Genomic DNA, 12,767 nt, shown 5'->3' with positions numbered 1-12,767 from the left:
CTTTACTTGACAAGTCCATGTAATTAGACACCCTATGGCCCCTCTATCATAGGACTTGTCCTCGTTATTTACTTAATAAGTCCACTTGAATAGACACCCTATGGCTATCCTGTCACAAGCCTCTTGTAATCAAGTCCTATATGTGTTATAATGAAGTTTAAATATATGGCCCCTTGGTCATAGGCCTATTGTAATCAAGTCCATTCTATAAGTTAACTATATACCATTCTAGTTATGAGATATTTTTTGATGTATTTGCAGAGAAAATGTCTCCACCATCAACAAAGAAGAGATCATCTAGCAAATCACTAGTAGTCGATGGTACCAATGAGATGAACATTCTTCTCCATGGTACATGGATGTCTTCTTGCCTAATGGTGAACTTCTATAGAAGGTGCACTTGTTTTTTATAGATCGCCATGGGTCACTTTTCAAGAATTGTGGAGTTGTAAAAGATATGAAGGAGGATACATGTGATCTTGATATGACTTCATGTCTTCAAGTCAACGTTATCGAAGGCCCATCTTACATGGTGGATCCTATGGCTTTTAATCATGGGTCACTCAATTGTGACAATGAGTTCACAGTGCGCTGAAGGCCGAATGGGTAGATGTTAGCCAGCAGAAAGATAATGAGTGCACTGCCAGTATCTTCATAGAATCATTAAAGAGAGTAAAATAATCTCTCTCTAAAAAGAGGTCTATGGAGAAGAAGAAACACACATATGAAGAGGTAGCTACTGCCAGCCCAAGTAAAGATCTAAAGGATATGGAGGAAACAACTATGAGAGTGCCAGACATTATTGAAGTACAAGATGCTTTAACAATTGTTCCACAGGAGTTTCAACCAACAATGGAGCATGCATTTTTGTCTAGTACCAATGTAGCCATTGTGGCCGACCCAAATTCAAGTGCTTTACTTAACTCTATTGTTCAGCCACCATTGGAGAAGGAGCTCGACAAATAGGTTGCAAAGACCTCTAAAAGTGGTCTTGATGGATATGTGGGAATAGAGCAATATTTCAAGTTTGGAGTGTAGTTTATGCTCTTAATCTCTGTGCACTCGTGCAACCTTGCACCAAATGCTTACAAATGTAGGCCTTTGTCAAATGCATATGTCAAATATCTTTTGAAGATATTTGCAAGACATTCAAGGCCATGCTCAATTGCGATAGATTTGATGCCTTATAATCCCTTGACAAACAAGCCTCTCAAATCAGAAGATGTGCAATCGGACAAGCTTGACACATACCATTACTGGATTCTTTCAAGCCAACACTCAATCATGGCTGCTAGAGCTTTCTTGCATAACACAAGCAAGAAGTATGCCATGAGGAAAGTATTCTATAAAAGAAGGGTTGCTAGGATAATTATCAATGCTCCCAAAGAGGCTGCCATGTGGATATCTCAGATGGAGAACATCGAGACACAAACTGCAATGAAGACCCAGCCCTATGTGGAGATCCTAAAGCATGCACGTTGACAATGACTAGCTTACTCAAAGCTAATGAAGCCAAAGGCTGGAGTACCCACTGGCCATGAAAGCAGAAAGATTTGGGACGTAAGTGTCAAATTCTTTTCATTCTCACCTAGTGCCCATTGCATAATTACATTTACTAAAATTGATTTTTTTGGTGATCGTAAGGACTTTGTGGGCGTGGTAAAGATCACATTCAACACCTCGACATTTGCCACTAGAGATGCACACATGGTTCTTTTCGACACATCACTGATATTTAAGATGCATGGATAGACATCCTTGAGGAGCAACGTGCAACAATGTCTAGGTGACAGCCCAACATTTCAATTTTTAGATGCTTGCGAGGGCTCGAAGGCAAAGATGTGAAGCTCATACAATCTGAGCTATTAGAGGGCAATATTGCACTTGTGAAGCAAGCTAATCAAAGTGACATTCTTTACATCACTACACGTGCAAGGGAGATAAAGCAAACAAAGGTATTTACTAAAGAGCTTGTGAAAGTCTTTAAGGAAGTTGGTCCCTCCTCAAATGTAAATACATGGGATGATTGTATCACCTTCTACATCACATAAAAGATCTACTTTCTTGGTCACCTAACCACATGGTATGGGTTTCATAGTCAATCTGGGGATTATGCTCATGTCTCCATGGCATACCTAAGATGACATCCACACCTTGCAAAGGAGCCAGTAGGAATGTTCTCTGTTCTTTTAGAGTGAACCCATTTCTAATTCTAAACCTCTTTTGTGCACTTGTACTTAGTACCTTGAAATGCAGCTTTTACTTTGTAACTAGAGTATGATGCATCTGAGTGAAGTGCTTTCAATGCTTTTTTAGAAATGAAATCATGCGAGCTACCATCATCATGTGAGCTACCATCATCATGCAATATAGAAATTGATTTTTCCTTTATTTTTCCTTGAATTATCAATAAAGCATGAATTGAAAACGTACCTTCATCCAAATAGTTAGGATTAGAGTTACCCTCTTGCTTGAAAGAATCATCGTCATCTTCTTCAATAATGTTGAGTCAAGCCATTGATGTGGAATTCTTCTTTTTGTCAAGACAGTCTTGCACGAGGTGTCCTTCCTTGTGACATTTGTAATATCTGAAGATTCGATTCTTTGGTTGACCATTCGAGGGTTTGTTGTTGTTGTCCTTCCGAACATCTTCTTTAATCACATCTTCACCCTTTTGCATCTTGGATTTATCAAAAGTACTAGAAGGGAAATAAGATTTAGTAGACTTTGTAAAAGATTTATCCTACATCCTGAAATCTCTAAATATAGATGTTTTACGTTCTGAATTTAAAGTAAGGTCCATAACAGAACTAAGGTCATGTGGATGAAACATATTAACGCTAGCTCTAATGGTAGACTTAAGTCCAGCAATGAATTTCCTACGTTGCTCTTTTTCCTTGACTTTTTCAATTACTTGAACTTGTTAAAGAATATCCAAAAATTTGTCATACAGGCTTGGACATTCTCTTTTTCAATCTGGCGTAGAGTATCCCATCGTTGACGTGCTTTAGCCTTATATTGAGATGGTAGAAAATGCTTCTTTAAAAGTTTTTGGAACTCTTTCCATGTTGAAGGTCTTTGTTTACCCTGCTTAATTACATTCCACAATAAGGAAGCACTTTCGATCAAGTGATTACAAGAACATTTAATTTTATCCTTCTCTGAGAACTTTTTGCTAGAGAAATAGTCACCTAGTTGGCTAATCCATACAATAAGAACTTGTGCATCCTTCTTGCTATCATAATTTTAGAAAATGAACGTCTTTCGGCTCATTCGTGAGTCTTTTCGAGAATTTTGAGCATGCAAGATAGCTTTAACAATGCGTCTAACACGATCACTTTCCTCCTCATCTAAGTCGGAAGAGTTGGAAGAATCACATTTGCATTTGGAATGCTTCACTTGACACTCTAATTTGCATCGGAGTTCTTGCTCACTAGCAATTTACTCTTGTAGTGCTAAGATTTGTTCTTGCATAGTGGGTGGTGTGGGTAAAGTAGCCATTGCAATTAAATAGATAAAGACAATGCAATTTAATAATGCAAATAAATTGAATTTAATGTCCAATATTTGGCCTTGATTCCGTCCTCCAAGAATTTACTGATGCCGATATTTCTTTGATGTTCTTTTCATCACGAAAATTTTATAGCAAGAGGCTTCTAATTTTTCGAAAAAGAAAACAGGGCCTTTCAAAAAAAATTTGTAAATTTCCTGCATCCTGAACATTTGAAATGCTGAATTTTTCCTTTGAGTAAACTCTTCTTCTTTTCTTGAGGTCTTAGAGTATAAGCTTTGTAAGATAAGTTTTTAAAACTTCTATAAGCTTATAAAGCTTTAAAGCTTAAGGTTAAATCTTTGCTTTGTAAAGCTTACAAAGCTTTTTAAAAATGAAACGGCGCTTCTCTTCTCTCTAGAACCCGTCGGTTGCGCAACTGTGAAGAACTCGTCGGTTGCACAACTGTGAAGAAGGAGAAAAATCGTGCTGCCGCCGCCGTGGGGGGGGAGAGAGAGAGAGAGAGAGAGAGAGAGAGAGAGAGAGAGAGAGAGAGAGAGAGAGAGAGATGAAAATCTAAGCCTTTAATTCTTGTCTCCATCCTCCTAGATCCAAGCTCTGATACCATTAACACTGATACCATTGACACGGATCTAATTTTCTAGGAAAATAGAGTTTTAAAGAAACTTTGCAAGAATTGATTAAAACAAATAACTCATCAAATTCCACATGCTCAACATATCTAATTTTCTAGGAAAATAGAGTTTTAAAGAAACTTTGCAAGAATTGATTAAAACAAATAACTCATCAAATTCCACATGCTCAACATATTCAATAACTGAGTGAAACACAAATAATACTTAGCTCACAAAGCACGACTCCAATATTGGGTGCAATCATCCCCTCTCATGTGTGTGGCCTCTCCCCACACATGAGTATTTACGGATTACTTTATTCCAATTTAGGCCATAGCCTCTAAAAATACAAAAAGATGCTTTTTTTGCATGACACTCTCTTATGCTCAAAATAGAGTGCCCATAAATTAAGGACAGGGTTTAAAGCATATCACACTTTACAAAATATTAAAGTTCAAGTCTATGCTTGATAAACTAAGGCTTTCCAAATAAATCAAAATGTATACAAGCTAGCACATGTATATACAAAGCTTGTTTACAAAAATGGTGTGCCAAGTAATAAATATGTGCGAATTCTCTTCAATCTTCAGAATCCTCTTCACCTATAAAATAACCAACAATAAATTGGTGAAACAAATATTCCATAAGTATACAAACCATAACCATGCACATGTTTGCCAGGCATAAGTAACCCTAGAATTACCCTTCCATACAAACCAACTAAAACAAACTTTGAAGGCCCCAAACATACGTCAATATCCACCAAACATATTAATATGTATAATGACATCACCCATGATATTAACATGATTTGGCTTGACGCAAAGATAATCCAAGTGTCCTCAAATTATTTAAGAGGCTAGAATAATATTTTTAAGAGGGCTTAAAATATATTCCCATAACACTAGCCCACCACGACCTCTGTTTGCCCGCCGCCATGGCCGGTGGCATGTGCCTATGTCTTGGCCCATGGCGTGCATGGTGGTGTGGGCCTCTGTAGCCCTACTTGTGGGCCTACGTGATGCAGGACCACATTTGGTCAACACAAACCGATGGGGTCAACACAAGCGAATATATTTTTTCACAATTTTTTTTTCATTTTTGAATAAAAGTAATTTGATATTTTTTTAATTCTAAAGAAAAAAATTAGGAGGTCTATATATAAATAATTGAGGTGCAGTCCAAGTCGATGAAGTAATTACAAAGGTCACCTTAGATTTCTCCACTTGTAGCCCAACTTGTAGAAGCGTAAGTGGGTCGCCAGTGATGGCTTTACCATAAGAACCCTTTGGCCTTCTTGAAAGGCTTCTTCTTTTTTATCTTGAAGATTGCTCTTTTGTATGTATTTAACTTCACAAAGTCTACAATAGTGGTGTAAGCTAAATTTAAAAAAATATAGGCTATTCTCTCTTATACCATTACATTATATATGAGCTTGACATTTTAGAAACTCACAATGATAATGTATGTCCATGATACTTCACGTAAACCTTTAATTAGCTGTATGCTTTTTGATCTTGAGCTCCTTTTTATGAAAAGTTCATAATTTTTTTTCATTATAGGCTTTAATAGATCCTTACTTCAAGGGCTTAGCTAAGGTTGAATGCATAGCTCAACCTATCAAGAAGTTAGAGTTTAAATTTGAGAGCAGAGATGATTCTATGGAGCTTATCTATGAAAGTGGCAAAGTGAATTAAGAGTTTAAATTAGATTTTGAGGTTGTGGAAGGGAGGAGTGTGAGAGGATCGTGATTGCGATCGGATCGGATTGCTACGTGTTGCGCATGGGAAAGGTTAGTGGGTTAGTGGGGTGTTTAATCCATTCGTGTGGGTGCATGCCTGTGGTACGTCGACGGGTGGTTGATATCTTGGGCTTTACATAGCGATGACGTCTAGTGGTTAGCTTCTATGAGAGGATGAGGGGCGAGTGGATGGGGGGATTGGGATCCGGAGGCAAAGGAGGAGATGAAGAGCAGAGGTGAGGACGTCGAGGCGGAGTGCATCAAGAGGAAATGTGTTCCAGATTGGCTGAACAAAAGACTCTCTAATCAAGTGAGGAGTAAGGTATGCTTGAAACTTAGCCAAGAGTTCATTAGAAGCCAAGTAGGGTTATTTTCAATGTGTAGTGTGTTCCTCTTCTGCCTAGGCAAACCTCCGTCGAAGGGCGATCTAGGCAAGTGGCTCCAGGAAAGCACTTTGCACGACTACTCTGTGTCTAAGATTTTCTATATGGGGAAGGGTTTTTCAATGTGTTGTTTATCAAAGGTCAATCTGTTTCTGAGTTGTTTGTTAAGGGTCCCTTGTTTTTTGGGCAAAGGTTGGTGCATCTCTTTCCTTTTGATCCCTTGTTTGATGTCAATAAAAGTTTACAGAATGTTTATCCTATTTTGGTTGAAGTGATAGGGCTTCTTCCCTAGCTCAAACGTGCGTTGCGTGAGATAGCCCAATCCCTTGGTTCTGTGTTGTTTGTTCTTGGTGATGAGGTAGGAGGTAGGCAGGGTAATAGCGTGTGCATTACCTGGAATCTAGCCAACAAGACTCCAAAATCTATGGAGGTAGATTTAGGTCAACTAGGTAAGTTGGAGTTAGGCCTCAAGTTTGGAGCCTTCCTTGGTGCTTGCTTAAGATGTGGGGCCTTTGGGCACATTACCAAAGACTGTCCTGACTTAGAATCTATGAGGGAAGAGGATAAAGAAGTTAATCAGGGGGAAGTGATAAAGAGAGAGTACCTCTAGAAACTTAAAAGACTAAATCTAAAGGGGAGGAACTAGTGTCAGAATCTAGGGAGAACGAGATGGTAGAGGGTTGGTAAAACCAAAACTAGTGTCTGGCAAACAAAAGCTGAGGCTAGGAAGGCCCAATTTAGTCAGGGTTTCGAGAGTAGAAAGAACGATAATTTAAATTCTATCATCTTTTCTAACCCCTTTAGTCCTCTGCTAGAAAGAGATAATTCTATGTTGGTAGAATAGAACTCTTGACGGGTACTGAATGAAACAAGAAAGTTTTTTGGTCTTGTTCAGAGTAGTCAAAGGGAGGGAGAGGAAGCGGAGATGGTCACGAAAACTAAATTAACATGAAGAGGGAGGGAGAGGAAGTGGAGATGGTCCCGAAAACTTCATTAACATGAAGAAAAATATTGAGTTTAAGGGGTGCACGTGGAACGTGAAAGGGATTCAAGATAAGAAGAAAAGTGCTATTTTTTGGGAATTAGTGAAGTCGTGGGATCTGTTTGTTTTGGCTGTACAGGAGCATAACCTTTTTGGGAAAATTTCTAGAATAAATAGCTTTAGGAATTGGGAAATCTTCTATGGTGGTGTTAGCTTAGGTTATAGTGGGGTCACAACTCTGGTTAGGAGAGATCTTAATCCTAAAATTATAGCTAATCATCCTGAGGGAAGAATTTTGGTTGTTGAGTTTGTAGTAGACGATGAAAGAATATGGATTATTAATGTGTATGGGGCTCATAATCATAAGGTTAGGAGAAATATGTGGAATTGGATTGCCGAGCTAAATGCTCAAGTTCCCTGTATTATGTTAGGGGATTTTAATATGGTGGAAAGAGTAGTAACGAGAGATGAGAGAAGAAAGTGGGTTGCTTTGTTAGAAGATCTGTGTTGCTGAAGAGGTAGACTATAGGACTAGATGTTGATGACATTGAAGTGTATTTTAAGTGTCAGGCCAATATTAAAGCTGAGGAGGATAGATGCTATAGAGAACATGAATATTGGGTTAGAAGGAATCTATTCAGTAATAACAGAAAAAAATGTGACAATAGGCTTTTTAAACTCTCAAAGAATAGGTGTGATCGAGAGGTTGTGGGGAATATTTTGGATGAGGATGGTAATCCTGTGAATGATTTTAAATCACTGGGGTTAAATTTTTTGGGTTCAACCCTGAGTCTGAAAGAGGACTGCTCCTTGAGGAGATTTAATGTTGAAGAGAGATTGTTAGGTCTTTTAAGTCAGAAGGTGGACCTTGAGAAAGCTGTGTGGCTAGAAAGAGATATTGAGATTGATGAGTGTTGGTGAGCTTTGTTAAAGCTGGGTAGGGAGAAAGTTCTAGGGTATTTAAAGAAGGGCTTGTGAAGCTCATCCCTAAACAAACTGCTTGTAGAGCAGGTTTGAGCATTAGAGGCCTATCACTTTATTAACAGTGATGTACAAGATTATAGCTAAGGTGATTGCCCTCAGAATCACCCCTGTGTTGTTGCAAGAGGTTATCTCAAAAAACAGCATGGCTTTATCAAAGGCATGTCTTTTTATGATAATATTTTTTGCTGCACTACTGGGTAGAGACGTGGCCATTAAAACTCAGTAGAAATGCATTATGTTGCATCTGGACTTAGAGAAAGCTTATGATAGGATACAATGGTCATTCATTTTGCTAGGGTGATGGAAAATCTGGGGTTTGGAATCAAAATGGCTACATTCACCTATACTCTTTCCTTTGGTGGACACTCTAAAGGGCTTCTCAATGGAAGAGTGGTTGGGGGATTTGAGATCAACAGGTCAGTTAGACAAGGTTGCCCACTAACTCCCGCTTTTTGCTATTGTCTCTCACCCTTTAATTTTGTCATTAGAACTAGCATGCAGTAAAGGGAGTAACTCTTGATAAAGATGTGGCAAAGATTTTCAACAACAAAGGCATTAGGTATCTGGTTGATTGTTGGGACAGAGATTTGGTTGGGTGGAAAGAGGTGAAGCTCTTATCTTTGGAGTTTCAATCAACCAGGAGAATTAACCAGGAGAGAGAGAGAGAGAGAGACTTAATGACTCAGTTGCTAGAGGTGTTGCACAGTGAATTATGTTCCACAACAACTAATACTTTATTCTGGATCAACAACTAATACTTTAGTCTGGATCAAGGATTGGACTTGGATCAATGGTGTCAAATTGAAGGAGTGAAAAACTTGGGACATTTATGCATTAATGAGGAAGGGGGATGCCAATGTACTGTATTGCAACAAAATATGGAATGTGAAATGGAGTTCTTCTAGTTGAAAAAAGAGATGGCACTTGATCTGGAATTGCCAGGTCCTTTGGAAATTTCAAGTTTTTTTTTGTGGAAGGTTAGCATGTGGGCTTTACCTATTGGATATAAGCTGCAAAAAAGAAACATGGCTAGTGGCATTTGCTTTTTATAAACTGCGAATACGAAACATGGCTAGTGGAATTTGCCCTAGGTGCAGGTCTTCAATAGAAAGTGGAAAACATTTGTTCTCGGAATGTCCAGCTCTAAGGAGAACCTGGTGCAAAATGATTAAGTGGATAGAGAGGGGTCTAAACATGCAAACCTTTTGGGAGGACTAGTTACTTGGGAAAATGGGTAGTCACTAATGAGCTCAATGGCCTGGTGTTTAACATTATCAGAACTTGCATCTTATGGGAAATCTGGACTAGTAGGAATTAAATTGTGTTCTTGAAGGTTACATATACAGGGTTGTAGGATACAAAGTTGATGTACAAATGTGTATGCATGTGCTGGTCTATATGTAATGTAAATAAAATTAGATCTCTAGAATTGGATTTGTTGATTCAGAATCTGCAAAGAAATATGCTTTGAATGTTTCCCTGATTTTGGCTAAGCTTTATGCATACTAGGGTTCTTTCCCTAATGATGGATTGGTGGCTGTGCAGGTGAGATGTTGGATTGAGAAGAAAAGGCCTCCTAGGTTTGGACCCAAAACTCAAAGATGGTACCATAAGGAAAAACAAACTGATCATTGTTGCTTTTATTGAGAACCCGGTTGGCACTCGACCCACAGTCAACAAGGTTTGGTCAAAGCACGGGGGAATGCTAGAGAAACAATCCCCACGTGGTTGCACTATTGAGGCCATGATGGAGGCTTACTTTTACTGCTAGGATATCAGACCTTGTGGGAACAATCTTGTTTTTTGTGGGAGGAAGAAAGATGGGAATATTGGTTTAAAGTCCCGAATGAGTTTAAAAAAGAGTAGATACTAGAGTTTATGGGTTTGGTGTATGTCACATTTGGAACAGTTAATATAAATAAATACTATTGGTAAAAAAAAGAGAGTTTAAATTAGAGGGAGAGATGATCCTATGGAGCTTATCTATAGAAGTGAAAAAGTGAGTTTATCCTTTTTTTTAGCATCCCTTTTTTTTCAGGCTATTTTTTCTTGTATGTTAATCATGATTCTCCTTTTAAAAAAAATGCAAAATTGAAAGATTTGTCATGATTTGTTTGTATACATAACAAGTTCTTGTGTCTTTAGTAACAATGATATATACTTGAGTATCAACCACATATGCTGAAAGAGTATTAAAATGGAATCGATACACCCAATTTCTTTTATCTTATGTTTGCATGTCATGATCTATATCCTTCATTTTCATATGGATACATGATCTCATGCATGCAAATGTTTAATAATTTCATTTAACTTTTTGCTAAAAAATGATAGTGCTGCATAATCCAAAAGATATTGAGGGTATTATCGGAGTGATGAAAGAGGTAAGAGAGAGAAAGAGGGAGTGGATCATAAGACTAGTGTCTTGTTGGGAAGGTGGATATATACCATCGGCTCAACAAGCGTGCCATCGGTCGTGTAGTCCCTAGGCATCGAACTTGGGTTCGCACTGTGGAACCCCACCGAATGTTCTACGGGCTGAACTACATGCCCGTCTCGTGACGTTCTACCGGCTGAATTACATGCCCGTCTCGCAACAGATCATAAGACTAGTGCAAGGTGAATGAGTAGAAAGTGTTTATCGTTAATTAACTAATTTTTCCTAGGAGGACCAAAAAACTAAAGAGACGTTAACTTAATGTACTTCTCAAAATTTTCATATGCCTTCAGCAAAACGTTCTTGCATAGAAGGCCAGGGCCACGGACTTCGTCAACAGAAGCAGTTTATCATGGTGTTCGGATTCTCTTACGGCGACGTTCTCTTCCTCTTGGCTGGGACAGTCATTCTCCTTGGTAGGTCCTTCCTTTTTGTACTATGACCTCTGCATTTTTTGGTCCTCTACTACAATCCATCCCTTTCACCATCCCATGCAGGCCCCAAGGACCTCCCCATCATGGCGAGGGCAGCTGGTAGGCTCACTGGAAAGGCTGTGGGCTACTTGCAGACCATGCGCGGCCAAGTCGACACAATCATGCAGCAGTCACAAGTTAATGATGTATGTATGCGCATTATATGCATGCATGTGTATATTTATGTACGAATTCATGCACATGTATTGCATACATCATGTGTGTGTGTGTGTGTGTGTGTGTGTGTGTGTATAAGAGCATTCATTGGAATCGAGTTTTTCTGGAACCTCCAGAAAAACTGGAAGGGCTGTGGGCTACTTGCAGACCATGTGCGGCCAAGTCAACACAATCATGCAGCAGTCACAAGTTAATGATGCATGTATGCGCATTATATGCATGCATGTGTATATGTATGTATATATTTATGTAGCACGTGTATTGCATACAACATGTGTGTGTGTGTAAGAGCATTCATTGGAATCGATTTTTTTTGGAACCTCCGGTACTTCTGGAGCCAAGGAAAATCTATTTTCTTTCACTAAAAATATACGTCTAATCCAAGATGTTGTCTCTTCGGATGGCAAAATTCTTACATTCCCACAAATGGAATTTGGGCATGCGTTACAGACATGTGGCCGAAAATTAGAGCTTTATTGCAGCAATTTGAAGTGATTTCACTTGTCTCTCAAGAAACAGATTGTGAGATTGGATGCTCGAGAGGGACGAGCTTGGTTTTTCCAAAGTACCCGTGTTACAGCTCACTGTTGCTCGCATATACAGATTGATAATTCTTGAGCCGTGGATTACTGCTCATTCGAATAGGCTTTGGAATATGGATAAGACAACCAAATGGTGGAAACAAAATCTTCAAAAGATGTGGACTAATAAATTACCATTAAAGCAGAGAGTTTTCCTTTGGTGATAATGTGTTGGAGTGCTACCTGTTGGTGAAACTCTAGCCAAAAGAAGGATAGCTTTTGCTTCTTGTGTTAGATGCTCAAATCGCAATGAGACTGTGTCTCATTTACTATGGGCTTGTTTGGATACCATGCTCAGTTTATCTGTTTTTTTGGTTGCTAGATTTCCTAGATGTTGTTTCTCTAAGCATTTGTGGATCTTTGGAAGATATCACCAAAGACTAGTTGCTGGTTGATTATGCAAGTTTCCTTACTTGGACACGCTTTTGGGCACTTTGGACACTGTGGATTAGCCACAATCATCTGGATTTTCACTCTACACGATTGACAAGTACTCGTACTTCTGCGAGTCTTTGCACCAATCTTTATATGGTTGCCCTAGACTAAAAGAGATGGACTAGTTGCAATTAGGCTTGTTTTCTCAATGTTTTTGATCATGAAGAAGTTTGCCTCACTTTTGAGGGCTTCTTTCTTTGTATAGTGAGGTAATAGAACATAGTTTTTTACCCAAAAAAAAAGTGTGTAAGAGAGAGAGAGAGAGAGAGCGCTATATTAACATCTAAAAAAACCCAAAGGGTCTATAAGACCAAAAATTGTGTTACAATATTTCCATGAAGGGATCGAGTCATAGAAAATGAAATAGAACAAACTAGCTACTTATACACTGTGGTAATCACATGAGAGTACAAGATAATCATGCGAATACAAGGTGATCGCTTGAAAGT

Source organism: Cibotium barometz, chromosome 20 (assembly GCF_041138505.1).
Source record: "Cibotium barometz isolate CiBa-2024 chromosome 20, ASM4113850v1, whole genome shotgun sequence".
Lineage (NCBI taxonomy): Eukaryota > Viridiplantae > Streptophyta > Polypodiopsida > Cyatheales > Cibotiaceae > Cibotium > Cibotium barometz.
Note: the sequence above shows the minus strand (reverse complement) of the source record.